General features: G+C 45.7%; 1 protein-coding gene across 7 annotated transcripts in view; it reads left to right on the top strand.

Moving 5' to 3' along the window:
- Positions 1–3,435: 3,435 nt before the first annotated feature.
- otud7a (OTU deubiquitinase 7A) overlaps positions 3,436–18,691 on the top strand; it is a 151,927-nt gene continuing 136,671 nt past the window's right edge. For 6 of the 7 annotated variants that reach the window (XM_087982230.1, XM_087982229.1, XM_087982231.1 and 3 more), the window contains exon 1: positions 3,436–3,525. The gene's annotated coding sequence lies outside the window, so the exon portion shown is untranslated. The remainder of the gene's footprint in view (positions 3,526–18,691) is intronic. The other variant, XM_043680342.2, reaches the window with a different exon arrangement.

Raw genomic sequence — 18,691 nt, 5'->3', positions numbered from 1 at the left:
CTCCCCTTCCTAGACCTTTCTGTTTCTATCTCAGGCGACCGAATCAACACGGACATCTACTACAAACCAACCGACTCCCACAGCTACCTGGACTACACCTCCTCCCATCCTGCCCCCTGTAAAAACGCCATCCCATTCTCCCAATTCCTTCGTCTCCGCCGCATCTGCTCCCAGGAGGACCAGTTCAAAATACGTACAACACAGATGGCCTCCTTCTTCAAGGACCGCAATTTCCCCCCCGACGTGGTCGACGGTGCCCTCCACCGCATCACCTCCACTTCCCGCTCCTCCGCCCTTGAGCCCCGCCCCTCCAACCGCCACCAGGACAGAACCCCACTGGTCCTCACCTACCACCCCACCAATCTCCATGTACAGCGCATCATCCGCCGTCACTTCCGCCACCTCCAAACAGACCCCAGCACCAAGGATATATTTCCCTCCCCTCCCCTATCAGCTTTCCGTAGAGACCACTCCCTCCGCGACTCCCTTGTCAGATCCACACCCCCCACCGACCCAACCTCCACTCCCGGCACCTTCCCTTGCAACCGCAGGAGGTGCAACACTTGCGCCCACACCTCCCCCCTCACTTCTCTCCAAGGCCCCAAGGGAAACTTCCATATCCGCCACAGATTCACCTGCACCTCCACCCACATCATCTACTGCATCCGCTGCAGCCGGTGTGGCCTCCTCTATATTGGGGAGACAGGCCGCCTACTTGCGGAGCGATTCAGAGAGCACCTCTGGGCCACCCGGACGAACCAACCCAACCAACCTGTGGCACAGCATTTCAACTCCCCCTCCCACTCCACCGAGGATATGCAGGTCATTGGACTCATCCACCGCCAAACCACAACAACCCGACGGTCGGAGGAGGAGCGTCTTATCTTCCGACTGGGAACCCTCCAACCGCAGGGGATGAACTTGGACTTCACCAGTTTCTTCATCCCCCCTCCCCCCACCTTGTCTCAGCCGGATCCCTCCAGCCCGGCACCGCCTTCCTGACCTGCAGTCTTCTTCTTGACCTCTCCGCCTCCATCCTACTCCGACCTATCACCCTCACCTTGACCTCTTTCCACCTATCACATTTCCAACTCCCCTCCTCCAAGTCCCTCCTCCCTACCTTTTATCTTCTCCTGCTGAACACTCTCTGCTCATTCCTGAAGAAGGGCCTGTGCCCGAAACGTCGAATCTCCTGTTCCCTGGATGCTGCCTGACCTGCTGTGCTGTTCCAGCAATAAAGTTTCAACTTTGATCTCCAGCATCTGCAGACCTCACTTTCTCCTGCTCCATCACTGCCTGGTTGCTGAATTGCACTGTCTTGGATCGTAAGACCATACAACGGATAGTGAGGACAGCTGAGAAGATAATCAGGGTCTCTCTTCCCTTGTTACAGGCATTTACACCACATGCTGTATCCAAAAGGTTAAGAGCATTGTGGAAGACCCCACACATCCCTCACTCAAACTCTTCTTCTTCTTGCCATCTGACAGAAGATGCCGGAGCATTCGGTCTCTCATGGCCAGACTGCAATAGTTTCTTCCCCCAGGCCATTAGGCTCCTTAACACTGTATTCCAGCTGAAACTCTTTGCATGACTTCAAATTGCTGCTGGACCAATGTTTTATTAATTATCATTCTTTTACTACACCATAATCTTTTTACACCACTGTGCCTATTGTCTTGACTTTTCAAGAATTAATGTGCTTACATGTTTTGCACTGCTTATGCACTTTATGCTGCCCTGCGTATGATCATGTAGTTTGTGCTGTCCATGTAGCACCTTGGTCCTGGAGGAACGCTGTCTCTTTTTTTTACTGTATCAGTTGAATGTGGTAGAAATGACAAATAAAGCTACTCTTGACTACTGAAGGAGTGCCGCACCATTGGAGGGTTAATACTGAGAGGGTACCACATTTTCAAAGGATCAGTACAGTGGGAGCAGTGCACTGTGACACTGTCCGTACTGAAGGACTCCTGCATTGTTGGAGGTTCTGCATGGCAGAGTGCTGCACTGTTAGTGAGTCGGTACAATAGACAATAGGTGCAGGAGTAGGCCATTCTGCCCTTCGAGCCTGCACCACCATCAATATGATCATGGCTGATCATCCTTCATCAGTTCCTGCCTTATCTCCATAACCCCATGTACGGGGAACACTGCACTGTTGGAGGATCAATGTAGTGCTTGTAACATGGTGATCCAGATGGACCTCATAGAATATGCATTTCCTACTTGGGGCTGTTAATCCAGTCTGATCAGGGAGCCCTGGCTGACAGATAAAAAAGAGGAACATTAGACATTCTGCCAGTCTGAGAACTGAGTCGATGGGAGCTGGACTAAGTGTTAAGGATTTTTCACGTGTAAACAAAGGGTGACATGGTGACAGGATACCAGCTTCTCTGTAGTTATTTTAATCGTGATTGGAGGTGCTGGTGTTGGATTGGGGAGGACAAAGTCAGAAGTCACATGATGCCAGGTTGTAGTCCAACAGGTTTATTTGAAAACACTAGCTTTTTGTCAGTACTTCGGGAGTGCTGCCCTGTTATGGGGGTCAGTGCTGAGGGAATTTTATTTCTTTACAAATTTCTGTGGTTAAGGTGACAACAGTTTCCACTCTGTAATTAGATTAATTACAGTGTGGAAACAGGCCCTTCGGCCCAACAAGTCCACACCGACCCGCCGAAGCGCAACCCACCCACACTCCTACATTTACCCCTTTACCTAACACTACGGGCAATTTAGCATGGCCAATTCACCTGACCTGCACATCTTTGGACTGTGGGAGGAAACCAGAGCACCCGGAGGAAACCCACGCAGACACGGGGAGAACGTGCAAACTCCACACAGTCAGTCGCCTGAGGCGGGAATTGAACCCGGGTCTCTGGCGCTGTGAGGCAGCAGTGCTAACCACTGAGCCACCGTGCCGCCCATGGGCAGGCAAATGGGCAAAAATGAGGACTGCAGATGCTGGAAATCAGAGTCTAGATTAGAGTGGTGGTGGAAAAGCACAGCAGGTCAGGCAGCATCCGAGCAGGAAAATCGACGTTTCGGGCAAAAGCCCTTCATCAGGAATGGCGTAACAGCAGTTCAAATCCCTACATTCTTCAGCTGCGGACCGTTTTATTTAAATTAAGTTTAAATTCATTGAATTATTCTGAGACTGCCGAATAGCCAACGATGGCTACCTCATGTGGCTCTGTCACTGAAGGAATTTGAGTAACGCCTGGTACTGGGATGAATTTTCGATGGAATCGGTGGAGGGGGCGGGTCCGTGTGGAGGGGGCGTGGTTTATTGCCGTGGCGAGGTGACGCGTGAGAAGGGGGCGGAGCTTGTGTGGACTTCTCTTGGGCCGCCGGGGCGTGGCTAACCTTGAGTGACAGTGCGAATTAGGCGGTGCTGGTAGGCTGCGCGCGCAGTCAGAGTGCGTCCGTTTGCGGGGGACAGCCACTGAGGTGAATTGTGAAAGAAACAGCATAACACAACGGTCCCTATTAAACCGATTTGTAGCTGCATAGCAATAAACTGAGGTAAGAGCTAAATACCCCAAATGAATTTTTCACTCTCAGTCTACGGCATGACTTCTGGCAGTGTTCTTTTGGTCTGGTGCAATGAATTTGAATTTTTTATTTTATCATATTTTCCCCGATCATTTATCTTCATGAAAACAGGTCAGTCTTTATTTTTTGGCTATTTCGTTTTAGTCCCTTGGTAATGTCAAGGTTATACAATTAGGTAGGACGGAAGGTTTTATTTTTCTTATTTTGTGTTTAAACATTTTCAGCTAAATGCCTTTTTTGTGAAAATCTCTGTCGGATAAAATGGCATCCGAAGCTCGTGTGTGGGTTAATTAAAGGATAATTGCTTACTGTTGAAATTCTAAAGCCTGGTCTTTCAATATACTGTACATTAATTCTGAGGATGAAAGGCTAAAGCTTTTTATTGCTGTTATTCTGCCAAAGTATTTCACTCATTGCATTTATCTTCTGTTGTTAGGCATTTTACTGCTTATTTAATGTGAATTTTACTTTAATTGCTGATAGTAACTGGCGGTGTTTTAATTCTGGTACTGGAAGTATTAAAATGACAGTTTTTAAAATTCAGATTAAGTTAGAGATTTTGCTGCAGTTCTGATTAAGATGCTTTTCGGTGATGTCATACAAGCATTGAATGTTTCCTTGATATCAATGTTCTAATTATACCTTCGGTCTTAAGAATTAGCGTAGTTGTGAATTTTATTGAGGTAACTGAATTGTCTTAATCTAAAATTCAGAGTAATCCATACAATTTGGTTTAATAGACATAAAATTATTTCATATTTTTCTTCAGTTTGGAAATCACCAACATTATATGGAATTGATGTAGTCTGTTGAAATGCTGTGCCCTAGGTCTTCAGCAATAAAATATAATCTATGTATAAAAACATCATTGTGCCAAATCCAGCAGAAGCATTCAACCAAAGTTTACAGCAATGCCTGTATGACAGTATGTTATGTATTTATTACATGCAGATCCTGAATTACATGCAGATCTCGTTGTATTTCCTGAATTGCTGTCTGTTTTTGTTTTAATCTGGTACCATCTTCCATTTGATTTGATAGTTATGACTTGGGCGTACTGTGTTTACTGATTTGTATTTTCTTCATTATGGAATATTTTGGGCTTGCAATATTAGAAACATAGGTTCCTGACGAAAGGTTTGTTTGGCTACAAGGGCAGATTACATTGTCATACATGATGCTGTTAATCTACTATGATCTACCAAGTTCATACTGCATGTTTTGATTGTGGTTAACTTGTATCACACTTAGCTATGTCAAATTGTGTGCACTGTTTCATAATTTTGTCTTTTTGTTCAAATAGACAATTCAGTATAATGGTAGGTATATGAACTAAAGGAGTTTTTAAGTAGAACAGCTTGCACTCACTCTGTGGAATTTGCACATTCTCGCCGTGTCTGCGTGGTTTCCTCCGGGTGCTCCGGTTTCCTCCCACAGTCCAAAGATATGCAGGTTAGGTGAATTGGCCACGCTAAATTGCCTGTAGTGTTAGGTAAATGTAGGGGAATGGGTCTGGTGGGTTGTTCTTCGGAGGGTTGATGTGGACTTGTTGGGCCGAAGGGTCTGTTTCCACACTAAGTAATCTAACCTAATCTAGAGCATTTATCAATGGAATAGCTTTGACCCATTAATTTCAAGGATGTCTATGAACCTTGTGTTCAACTCTTTATAAATGCATGTATTAGCACCTAGATAGTATTCATTGTACAGACGAAAATCTATTTTTACTACTGAATGTAACCTCTCCATTTACTACGTAAACAATACAATGAACTTTTTTTTTGCAGGACCAAAATATCACTAGATTAGGTAGTAATATATTCTGTTTCTGAGGTTTGCAGTATGATCTGCATGTTTATATGGAAGAGTTTAAGTTGACATAGACTCTCACCAGCACTGGAAAATCCAGGGTATTTTTGTTTGCTCATAGTTGTCTCTTTCTGTCGATCCTGAGTGTCTTAGTGACCATATATGTTGCATTGTGGAGAATGACCAGTTTGAGACATAGTTAACTATATAAAAGCAGGGGTGAGGAATGGTTTGTGTTTACATCAAGAAAATCTTCGGTGGAGTAGGGCTTTTGAGCCTGGGGCTTGTTTGGTCCATCTGCTTTTCTTTTCTCTTTTTTTTTCTCTCTGTTTCTCTCACTCTCTTTATTTTACTACTTGATGAAGAGCTTGGTTGCAGTGATGACATTGGCAGGAGGTGGTCCTGGTGCTGACTCATGCCTGCTATGGCAGACGTGAGTTTGGGTTCCTGGTGGTGTCTGCTTCCAGCACAGAGTCATGGAGGTAGAAGTGAGTTTGTGCCCCATGTGAGACCCGGTGACATTATCAGCGGCTGCATCGGCGAGGTGGGCTCGAAGTGGAATTGCAGGGATAAAGTCAAGTTTTGTCTGGCGTGCTACTGAGCAGCATTGTGGCATCTGTATTGGTGAGGTCCAGTGAGGACTCAGTTGTGAGGGTGTTGGTGGAGGCGAGATGGTGCTGAAGAGTGGCAACTTTGGTTCTGGCAGTGGTGGCGTGGCAAAACGGACTCATGCATAGTTACAATGCCCACTGCCTGTTGCAGAGCACCTAACAAGAAGGACTGTAAAGTTGAACACTTTCTTTTATTTTTCTGCCTTTATATTCTGTTTTGGTTTATTTTTCAATGTTTTAAAATGGTGCCGGAATGGCGACACTTTAGAACACTTTTCTCTGTGGCAATAAATAAATCAAATTAACCAAAATGCAGTAACTCATCACGACTCCTCTGCAGCGCATCCTAAACTCCTGACCTCTAATGCTTAGTAGGACAAGAGCAGGAGATACATGGGAACACCACCTGCAGGTTCCCCTCCAAGGTGCTCATTGTTCTTGGAAATATATCACTACTCCTTCACAGTCACTCAGTCAAAATTCTGGCGCACCTTCCCCAAAGCACTGCGGGGTGTTTTTACACTTTAAGGACTTCTGTGTTTCAGAAGGCAGCTTGCTGCCGCATTCTTCATGGAAATTAAGGATGGATATAAATGCTGGTCTAGCCTGCAATCTATGAGGAGAAAGTGAGGTCTGCAGATGCTGAAGATCAGAGCTGGAAATGTGTTGCTGGAAAAGCGCAGCAGGTCAGGCAGCATCCAGGGAACAGGAGAATCGACGTTTCGGGCATAAGCCCTTCTTCAGGAATGAGGAAAGTGTGTCCAGCAGGCTAAGATAAAAGGTAGGGAGGAGGGACTTGGGGGAGGGGCGTCGGAAATGTGATAGGTGGAAAGAGGTCAAGGTGAGGGTGATAGGTCAGACTGGGGTGGGGGCGGAGAGGTCGGGAAGAAGATTGCAGGTTAGGAAGGCGGTGCTGAATTCGATGGATTTGACTGAGACAGGGTGGGAGGAGGGGAAATGAGGAAACTGGTGAAATCCAAGTTCATCCCTTGTGGTTGGAGGGTTCCTAGGCGGAAGATGAGGCGTTCTTCCTCCAACCGTCGTTTTGTTGTGGTCTGACGATGGAGGAGTCCAAAGACCTGCATATCCTTGGTGGAGTGGGAGGGGGAATTGAAATGTTGAGCTACAGGGTGGTTGGGTTGGTTGGTCCGGGTGTCCAAGAGGTGTTCTCTGAAACGCTCCGCAAGTAGCCGGCCTGCCTCCCCAATATAGAGGAGGCTACATCGGGTGCAGAGGATGCAATAGATGATGTGTGTGGAGGTACAGGTGAATCTGTGGCGGATATGGAAGTTTCCTTTGGGGCCTTGGGAGTTGAGGGGGGAGGTGTGGGCGCAAGTCTTGCACCTCCTCCTGCCCCTCCCCCAAGTCCCTCCTCCCTACCTTTTATCTTAGCCTGCTGGACAAACTTTCCTCATTCCTGAAGAAGGGCTTATGCCCGAAACGTCGATTCTCCTGTTCCCTGGATGCTGCGTGACCTGCTGCGCTTTTCCAGCAACACATTCCTAGCCTGCAATCTAGCCTAGTTCACATCCCATCGGCAAAAAATTTCAAAAAATCTTCTAGGAGTTAGGAGTAATGATAGAGTCATAGAGATGTACTGCATGGAAACAGACCCGTCGATCCAACCCGTCCTTGCCGACCAGATATCCCAACTCCATCTCGTCCCACCTGCCAGCACCTGGCCCATATCCCTCCAAACCCTTCCTATTCATATACACATCCAAATGCCTCTAAATGTTGCAATTGTACCAGCCTCCACCACTTTCTCTTTATATCTTTCCCCACTCACCCTAAACCTATGCCCTCTAGTTCTTGACTCCCCAGCGCCAAGGAAAAGACTTTGTCTATTTACACTATACATGCTCCTCATAATTTTGTAAACCTCTGTAAGGTCACCCCTCAGCCTCCGATGCCCCAGCCTGTTCAACCTCTCCCTATAGCTCAAATCCTCCAACCCTGGCAACATCCTTGTAAATCTTTTCTGAACCCTTTCAAGTTTCACAGCATCTTTCCGATAGGAAGGACACCAGAATTGCAAGCAATATTCCAACAGTGGCCTAACCAATGTCCTGGACATCCGCAACATGACCTCCCAACTCCTGTACTCAATACTCTGACAAAGAAAGGAAAGCATCCCAAATGCCACCTTCGCTACCCTAGTGAAGAAGACGTTTGGTATGCTTTCCTTTATTGGTCAGAGTATTGAGTTCTAGGGTACACCTGATCAGGTCCTGATGATTTATCCACCTTTTATGCATTTTGAGACATCCAGAGACTTCCTCCTCTGTAATTTGGACATTTTACAAGATGTCACCATCTATTTCCCTACAGTTTACATCTTCCATATCCTTTTCCACAGTAAATACTGATGCAAAATACTCGTTTAGTATCTCCCCCATTTTCTGCGGCTCCACACAAAGGCAGCTTTGCTGATCTTTGTGGGGTGAAAATGTGTTGCTGGAAAAGCGCAACAGGTCAGGCAGCATCCAAGGAGCAGGAGAATCGACGTTTCGGGAAGGCTCATGCCTGAAACGTCGATTCTCCTGCTCCTTGGATGCTGCCTGACCTGCTGCGCTTTTCCAGCAACACATTTTCAGCTCTGATCTCCAGCATCTGCAGTCCTCACTTTCTCCTGATCTTTGAGGGGCCCTATTTTCTCTCTAGTTACCCTTTCATCCTTAACGTAATTGTAAAAACCCTTTGGATTCTCCTTAATTCTATTTGCCAAAGCTATCTCGTGTCCCCTTTTTGCCCTCCTGATTTCCCTCTTCTGTATACTCCTACTGCCTTTATACTCTCCTAAGGATTCACTTGATCCATCCTGTCTATACCTTACATATGCTTCCTTCTTTTTCTTAACCAAACTCTCAATTTTTTTAGTCATTCAGCATTCCCTATACCAACCAGCCTTTCCTTTCACCCAAACAGGAATATACTTTCTCTGGATTCTCGTTATCGAATTTTTGAAGGCTTCCCATTTTCCAGTCGTACCTTTAAGTGTGAACATCTGCCCCCAATCAGCTTTCGAAAGTTCTTGCCTAATACCATCAAAATTGGCCTTTCTCCAATTTAGAACTTCAACTTTTAGATCTGGTCTATCCTTTTCCATCACTATTTTAAATCTAATAGAATTATGGTGGCTGGCCCCAAAGTGCTCCCCCACTGACACCTCAGTCACCTGCCCTGCCTTATTTCCCAAGAGGTGGTCAAGTTTTACACCTTCTCTAGTAGGTACATACTGAGTCAGAAAACTTTCTTGTACACACTTAACAAATTCCTCTCCATCTAAAGCCTTAACACTATGGCAGACCCAGTCTATGTTTGGAAAGTTAAAATCCCCTACCATAACTACCCTATTATTCTTACAGATAGCTGAGATCTCCTTACAAATTTGTTTCTCAATTTCCCTCTGACTGTTTAGGGGGTCTATAATACAATCCCAATTATGTGATCATCCCTTTCTTATTTCTCAGTTCCACCCAAATAATTTCTCCGGATGTATTTCCAGGAATATCCTCCCTCAGCACAGCTGTAATGCTATCCCTTATCAAAAGTGCCACGTCCCCTCCTCTCTTGTCTCCCTTTCTATTCTTCCAGTAGCATTTGTACCCCGAAACATTAAGCTGCCAGTCCTGCCCATCCCTGAGCCATGTTTCTGTAATTGCTATGATATCCCCAGTCCCATGTTCCTAACTATGCCCTGAGTTCATCTGCCTTCCCTGTTAGGCCTCTTGCATTGAAATAAATGCAGTTTATTAGTCCTACCTTGTCTCTGCCTGCCCTGTCTGTTTGATTTGCTTCTGTTCTCAACTGTATCAGTCTCAGATTGACCTCTTTCCTCTCCCTGGGTCCCACCCCCCCACCTTAACAGTTTAAATGCTTCCGAGCAGCTCCAGCAAATTTCCCTGCCAGTATTTTAGCCCCCTTCCAATTTAGATGCAATCCGTCCTTCTTGTGCAGGTCACTTCTACCCCAAAAGAGATTCCAATGATCCAAAAATGTGAATCCTTCTTCGATACATCACCACCTCAGCAATGCATTCATCTGCTGTATCCTCCTATTCCTGCCCTCACTAGCTCGTAGCACTGGGAGTAATCCAGATATTACTACTCTCGAGGACCTCGTTTTTAAATTCCTGCCTAACTTTCTGTAATCTCCCTTCAGACTCTCAACCTTTTCCCTTCCTATATCGTTGGTTCCAATGTGGACAATGACCTCTTGCTGGCCCCTCTCCCCCGTGAGAACACTCTGCACCTTCTCGGAGACATCCTTGATCCTGGCACCAGGGAAGCAACACACCCTTCTGATGTTTCGCTATTGGCCACAGAAACGTCTGTCTATATCTCGGACCAGAGAATCACCAAATAGAATTGATCTCTTGGAACCCCTCATTGCATTAGAGCCAGTCTCAATACCAGAAACTTGGCTGTTCGTGCTACGTTCCCCTGAAAATCCATTCCCCATCTACATTTTCCAAAACAGCATAATTGTTTGAAATGGGTATAGCCATAAAAGACTCCTGCACGAGCTGCCTACCACTCTTACCTTTCCTGAAGTTAACCCATCTATGTGACTGTATCTGAGACTTTTCCCCCATTCCTATAATTGCCATCCATCACATACTGTTGTTGTTGCAAATTTCTCATTGCTTCTAACTGTCTCTCCAATCGATCCATTCGATCTGATAAGATTCGCAACCAACAGTATTTATGGCCGATATAATCCGCAGTAACCCTTAAACTCTCTTTAAACTCCCAAATCTGACAAGAAGCACATTTCACTCTACTAAAGGCCATTTTTGCTTCTTCACAATCTACAGACCCAGAAAATAACACCGTCTTATTCTTCTACAAACTCTGCCCCAGGTTAAGTTAATAGTTATGGCTTATATTTTAAGTTTAATCAAGAGATATATCTCCAAAAACATATAATCAAGAAAGAACCCACTCTGCCCACTATTGCAGCCTTTCTGTAGGTCACACTTGAAACAACAATACACTTATCTGCTTCTGTGTTGTGAACTTCACCCAATAGTTCCTCCAAGATCAGTTGTGAATTTCACTGTTTATTAATTTTCCCGGATGCACTCCAATGTCCAGCGGTTCATGAATTCAAACAGCAAAGGCAGTGCCAGTTTTTTTCTTTCTCTCTCTCTCCTGCACTGACCTCACCATGTGCTTCCTTTTTGTCTGTTCTTCTCCCTTTTAAAACTGTTGTTTTGACTTCCTTTTTCTCCTAAGTTCCAAAACAATGCAACAGCATATAAAACAGTAATTGGTGCTCCTGGAATTCGAGGAAATCACGTCCAGCACCTAAAAGTACCTCAAAGGAGCAGCTGTTACAGCCAGAAAGTTTTCCTGTCCTCCATCTTGGATTAATAGCAGCGTAGATAATGTGAACAAAGCACAAGGATACGTGAATCATAGAATGCAATAGAGATTTCTTAGCCCATCGAGTCTGTGCCACCAAGAATGCACACTATCCACACTCGTCGCACTCTCCTGGACTAGGCCTCTGGCCTTCAGTGTTATGATTTTTTTATTTCAAAAATATACTTTATTCATAAAATAATTTGATGGTCTGTACAGTTGGTCATGCCATGCATATGTAAACATGTACATACAGAGATCAGAATTTATCATTTCTATACAGGTCTGTACATTTTTCAATCATATGCCCATTTGATTAGCTGAGGCGTCAGCAGAGCCCAAATGACTGCATGGGCCCCTTGTTCTTCGTTAGGCAGGCAGACTTTACACAGTGGTCTTTCCCCACCGTGCCTTGGCGGCAGCTGCCCCAAGCTTCAGCGCGTCCCACATGGATTGTGCCAGTCTGCAACACTCAGTCGGGGTCAACTCCTTCAGCTGGAAGATCAGCAGGTTTCGGACCACCCAGAGAGCGTCCTTCACCGAGTTGATGATCCTCCAGGCACAGTTGATGTTCGTCTCGGTGTGCGTCCCGGGGAACAGACTGTAGAGCACGGAGTCCCGCGTCACGGCGCTGCTCGGGACGAACCTCGACAGGTAGAACCTCAGTACGTAGTGACACTTGGTGTTTGCGTACCGGGGATCCACGCACAGCTTGATGCAGCCACACACAAAGGTGGCCATCAGGGTGAGGGTGGCATTGGGTGTATTTTTTCCCCCGTTGCCCAGATCTTTATAATAGCAATGACAGTGCCTCACACCTGATGACCAGGTTTTTTCCCGCGATGAAGAGCGACAGTAGCTTCCATCTGCCCAGTTTCTGCCTCACTTTGCTGATACGCTCCTCCCAAGACTTGGCGCACGCCCCAGCCCCTCCGAACCAAATACCCAGCACCTTCAGGTGGTCGGTCCTGACGGTGAAGGGGATCGAGGATTGGTCGGCCCAGTTCCCGACGAGCATGGCCTCGTTCTTGCCTCGGTTTACCTTGGACCCGAGGCCCGTTCGAACTGGTCACAAATGCACATGAGTCTGCGCACGGACAGCGGATCCGAGCAGAAAATGGCGACGTCATCCATGTACAGGGAGGCCTTAACCTGCAGGCCCCCGCTGCCAGGAATAGTCACCCCTCTCAGGCTCGCATCCTTCCTGATGGACTCGGCAAATGGCTCTGTGCAGCACACACACAAAACAGGAGAGAGGGGGCAGCCCTGCCTGACTCCAGATCTGACTGGGAAGCTATCTGATTCCCACCCGTTGATTGAGACTGCACTGACAATGTTGGTGTAGAGCAGTCTGATCCAATTGCAGATTCCCTCCCCAAAGCCCATTTTGGAGAGAACATCTCTCATATACGTGTGTGATATCCTGGTCCAGGCTGATCAGGCAGGTGTCCAACCCTCTGTCCTGCACATAGGCGATCGTATCCCTGAGGAGTGCGAGACTCTCAGTGATCTTCCTGCCCAGTACAGCACAGGTTTGGTCAGGGTGAATCACCGACCCTAGAGCAGACCTGACCCGGTTGGCGATTACCTTTGACAGAATTTTGTAATCTGCATTCAACAGTGAGATTGGTCTCCAATTTTTGAGTTCCTCCCTCTCCCCCCTTCTGCTTGTAGAAGAGGGTGATGATGCCTTTCCTCATGGATTCACTCATGGTACCTGCCCGAAGCATACTGACATACACCTCCAGCAGGTCCTGGCCAATCAAGTCCCACAGAGCGGAATAGAGCTCGACCGGTAAGCCGTCGCTTCTGGGAGTTTTATTCTTTTCGAAGGACTCGAGGGCCTTGGTCAGCTCGTCCAGAGATAGCGGCTGGTCTAGCCTCTCCCGTGTTCTGTCGTCTAAGACCTCCGTGATAGAGGACAGGAACGACTGGGAGGCCACGCTGTCGGTCGGCTTCGCGTCATACAGACTGGCGTAGAAGGATTTACTGATCCTCATGACGTCAGCCTGAGATGACGTTATCGAGCCATCTTCTTCCTTTCGGCTGCTGAGCACGGAGCTCTCTTTGTGCACCTTCTGGAAGAAGAAACGTGAGCACGTCTCGTCCTGCTCCACCGAGCGGACCCTGGACCGGAAGATTATCTTGGAGGCCTCCGAGGCAAAGAGCGAGGCTTGCTGGCCCTTCACCTCCTCGAGGTCCTCCGTGACATCGACTCCCATCGTCTGCAGCAGGAGCAGGTTCTGCATACTTTCCTGGAGCTGGGACAGTTTTCCCCGCCTCTCTCTCGCCTCCTGAACACCTTTGAGGATGAAGAACCTCTTGATGTTCCCTTTTACTGTTTCCCACCAGTCCGCTGGAGACTCAGAGGGGCTTCACGGTTCTCCAACCTGCGTAATCCGTCTTGAGCTCCTCGATGTTTCCCGTGGTCAACAGCTTGGTGTTCAGTTTCCACGTTCCCTTACCAGCCCGCTGCTCATCCTGTAGGTGATAGTCGGCCAGCAGGAGGCAGTGGTCAGAGAAGAACACCGGCTTGACGTCGGTTGATCTGACCGAGAGCATTCGGGACACAAACAGGTAATCTATCCTTGAGCGGATAGACCCGTCTGCCCGTGACCATGTATATCTACGCTGCGCTCCGTCTGTAGGGGTGCTGAAGACGTCGTGCAGCTTGGCGTCTTTGACCGTGTCCATCAGATTTCTGGACGTGGCGTCCAGTTTACTGTCCCCCCCGCCGGATCGTCCATCTGCATCGATGTTACAGTTGAAGTCTCCAGCCAGAATGACCGGCCTGGACGTAGCCAGCAACAGTGGAAGCTGTTGCAGGACGGCCAAAAGGCCGATAAGCGATGATACTTCAAGTGCTCATCCAAGTACTTTTAAAAAGTTCTGTGGATCTCCTCTCAACTGTCCTCCAACACAGTGCAATCCAGAACCCCTTTACACTCTAAGAAAGCTTTTCCTCAAAATCTCGTGCCTTTCACTTCAAAATTACGCCCCTTGTCCTTGTCCCTCATAATCTTATACAACTTGATCAGGTAACTTCTAAGCCTAATCTGCGCTCACGAAAACATCGCATGCTATGTCCAAAGACAGGATAAGCTGAAATGCATCTTCCAAGACCATATTCTGGTGAATTTCCTTTTCAGCCCCTCTTTCCTATATTGTGGTGATCAGAACTGCACACACTACTCTAGCTGTGGCCTTACCAAAGTATTGTCCAGTTCCAACATGGCCTCCCCGCTTTTAGAATCTTTACCATGACTGATACCAGTAAGTATCCCATATGCTGCCTTAACAACCCATTGTCCTGCCCTGTCACTTCTCGGATTCTGTAGTCAAGCACTCCAAAATCCCTCTGTTCCTCTGATCTTTCTAGTGTCCTGCATTTATTGAGTATTCCCTCATCATGTTCCAAAGTGCATGACTTCACATTTTATCATGGTTAAATTCCATCTGCTGCTCATCTGCCCATCTGACATATCTCTTCATATCCACCTGTAACCTAACACCTTCCTCCTCACTGTCACACAAATGGCAACTCTTTGCATCACCCATAAATTTACTTATCATTCTCCCACATTCTTATCAATATCATTTATGAATATTGCAAACAAGAAGGAACCTTGCACTGACCCCTATGGTATGCTGCTGCACATGGGCTCTCGACTCGCAAACAGCCTTCTCCCAAAGCCCTGTTTTTCCTGTCACTAAGCTAGTTTTCGATTCAACTTGTCAAATTACCCTTTATCTCATGAGCTTTTATCTTTTTCAGTTTCCCATGAGGGATGTCATCACAGGCCTTGATGAAATCCATATAATCCACAGAGTAAGTTTGCAGATGACATCAAAAATTGGAGGTGTAGTGGACAGCGAAGAGGGTTACCTCAGATTACAACAGGACCTTGACCAGATGGGCCAATGGGCTGAGAAGTGGCAGATGAAATTTAATTCAGATAAATGCGATGTGCTGCATTTTGGAAAAGCACTTGTGCACTTAATGGTAAGGTCCTCGGGAGTGTTGCTGAACAAAGAGACCTTGGAGTGCAGGTTCATAGCTCCTTGAAAGTGGAGTCGCAGGTGGATAGGATAGTGAAGAAGGTGTTTGGTATGCTTTCCTTTATTGGTCAGAGTATTGAGTACAGGAGTTGGGAGGTCCTGTTGCGGCAGTACAGGACATTGGTTAGGCCACTGTTGGAATATTGCGTGCAATTCTGGTCTCCTTCCTATCGGAAAGATGTTGTGAAACTTGAAAGGGTTCAGAAAGGATTTATAAGGATATTGCCAGAGTTGGAGAATTTGAGCCATAGGGAGAGGCTGAACAGGCTAGGGCTATTTTCCCTCGAGTGTCGGAGGCTGAACCTGAAGGGCAACGTTTTCCACACAGAGGGTGGTTCATATGTAGAATAAACTGCCAGGGGAAGTGGTAGGTGCAAGTACTGTTACAATATTTAAAACAGATTCAGACAGGTTCACGAATAGGAAAGGTCTCGAAGGATATCCGCCAAACACAGGCAAATGGACTAGTTCAGCTTGGGAAACTTGGTCTGTATGGACAAGTTGGATTGAAGGGTCTACTGTGTAACACTAACTCCAATAAACTGATTAAACATGATTTCCTTGAAAGGAAATGTGCTGGTTTTTCTCTGATTACTTCCTGAGTGCACAGCTATCAGTTCCTTAATGAACGATTCTAACCACTGTCCCACAACAGACATCAAGCTAACTGGTCTATAGTTTCCTGTATTTGGCCTCCCTCCCTTCTTGAATAGGATGGTTATATTTGCTATTTTCGACTCAAATGAAGCCTTTCCTAAACCAAGGGAATTTTGAAAAATTAGTACCAATGAATCGAATACCTCATTAACAACCTCTTCGAAGACCTGAAGATGAAGCCAATCCAGACATGGAGATTTGTCAGTCCCCACCTTCATGGGTTTGCTTAGTACTATGCCCCTTGTGATGGTAATTTCACCAAGTTCCTCTCTCCATTCCATCCTCTGACTTACAACTATTCTTGTAATGTTTTACCTATTCTTTTTATTTGTTAAATTACAAAGGAAATGAGATAAAAAGGCAGGTTATGTTCACTGACCTAAATCACATCTGTCAGAGTCTAGTATAAAAGATGTAATAGCAGAGCATTTATAAATAATAATTATAGTCAGGCAGAGTCAGTATTGGCTTCATGAAGGAGATATCATTCCTGACAAATTTACCAGAACTTTGAGCAGGTAATAAGTCAGATAAAGGGGAAGCAGTGGATGTAATAAATGTGGATTTTCAAAGGTGTTTGATAAGGTATCACACATGAAGCTATTTAATAGTATAATAGCTCATGTTCAAAGTAGTGTATTAGAATGGATAAGAGGATTAGCTACCAAATAGAAGACAGAGTTGAGAAAAGGAGAGCATTTTCAGAATGGCAACTTGTTACAAGTGGAGTGCCACAGGAATCAGTGCTGAGAGAACACTTATTTACTATATTTATATATATATTAATGACTTGGATGAAGAAAGTGAATGTATTACAACCAAGTTTGCAGATGACACAAAAATGTGTGGAAAGGCACATCCTGAGGATGAATGTCTGCAGTGGAATATAGAGACACGAAGCATGTGGGCTGAAACTTGGCAGATGGACAACATTGTGGGAAGATAGGAGATTATGCACTTATGCGGATAATTATTTAAATGAATATTATTTAAATAGAGAATGCGTGTGCAGAAAGCAACAGAACAGAGGGTTTTGGGAGGCCTCATCCTCAAACTACAAAGATGCTGGCAGCCAAGTTCAGTAGGTAAAAAGGAAGGCAAATGTAATGTTAGCTTTTATTTCAAGGGAAATACAATATAAAAAGTAAGGAAGTTTTGCTAAAACTATACAATGCACTAATCAGACATCAGGTGGAATACAATGAACAGTTTTAGTCCACTTATCTAAACAAAGATATACTCACACTGGGGACAGTCCAGAGAAGATTCTCTTAGCTAAAACTAGTTATGGAGGGTATTTTATGAGGAAGAGGTTGAGTAGATTGGGCCTGCACTCACTGAATCAGAGGTGGTCTTAGTGAAGCCTATAACATTCTTAGAGAACTTGACAGGGGAGATGCAGAATAATCTCACATCAAGGGATTAGCACATTTAAAAACAGATGAGGATGAATTTCTTCTCTCAGAAGTTAGCAGTTTTGTGGAAATCTTTACTGCAGATGACTGTCCAAGGCTGTGTTATTTACCATGTTCAAGGCAAAGATAGACAGATTTTTAATTAGAAAGGGAATTAAAGGTTGTTGCAGTAAAAGGCTAGAAAGTGGAGTTGAAGTCATGATCTCATTGACGAGAGGAGCAGACTCAAATGTTAAATGGCCTACTTCGGCACCTATGGTTTACAGTCTTATTCAATTATTTTTCTTATGTACCATTAATTCCCAAATTCTATAGGACCATTTATCATCATTTAAGTAGGAACACAGGAGCAGGAGTAGCTCATACAAGCACAAGCCTTTTTCAACAATGAGATCATAGTTTATCTGTGGCCTAATTCTACATAACTGCTTTGGTCCATATCCCTTAATACTGTTGCTCCACAAAAAAAAATTATCGACCTCAGATTTAAAATTAACTTATCCAGCATCCACTGTCATTTGTGGAAGGAGTTCCAAACCTGTAGCACCCTTTGTGATAGTCAGCATGGCTTTGTCAGGGAACATCACGCCTAACAAACCTAGTGTAAATTTGAAGAGGTGTCAAAGTGTGTGTATGAGGGTAAGGCAGTTATAGAGTCACAGAAACGTACAGCATGGAAACAGACCCTTCGGTCCAACCCGTCCATGTCGACCAGATATCCCAACCCAATCTCGTCCCACCTGCCAGCACCCGGCCCATATCCCTCCAAACCCCTCCTATTCATATATCCATCCAAATGCCTCTGAAATGTTGCAATTGTACTAGCCTCCACCACTTCCTCTGGCAGCTCATTCCTTACACGTACCACTCTGTGTGAAAACGTTGCTCCTGAGGTCTCTTTGATATCTTTCCCTTCAAACCCTGAACCTATGCCCTCTAGTTCTGGACTTCCCAACCCCAGGGAAAAGACTCTGCCTATTTCCCCTATCCATGCCCCTCATAATTTTGTAAACCTCTATAAGGTCACCGCTCAGCCTCCGTTGCTCCGGGGAAAACAGCCCCAACCTGTTCAGCCTCTCCTTTTAGCCCAATCCTCCAACCCTGGCAACATCCTTGTAAATCTTTTCTGAACCCTTTCAAGTTTCACAACATCTTTCCGATAGGAAGGAGACCAGAATTGCACGCAATATTCCAACAGTGACCTAATCAATGTCCT

The sequence above is a fragment of the Chiloscyllium plagiosum genome, unplaced genomic scaffold, assembly GCF_037043375.1.
Source record: "Chiloscyllium plagiosum isolate Xiang-an unplaced genomic scaffold, Cpla_swu_hap1 HiC_scaffold_42, whole genome shotgun sequence".
Taxonomy (NCBI): domain Eukaryota; kingdom Metazoa; phylum Chordata; class Chondrichthyes; order Orectolobiformes; family Hemiscylliidae; genus Chiloscyllium; species Chiloscyllium plagiosum.
This window is presented reverse-complemented; position numbering and strand designations above follow the sequence as displayed.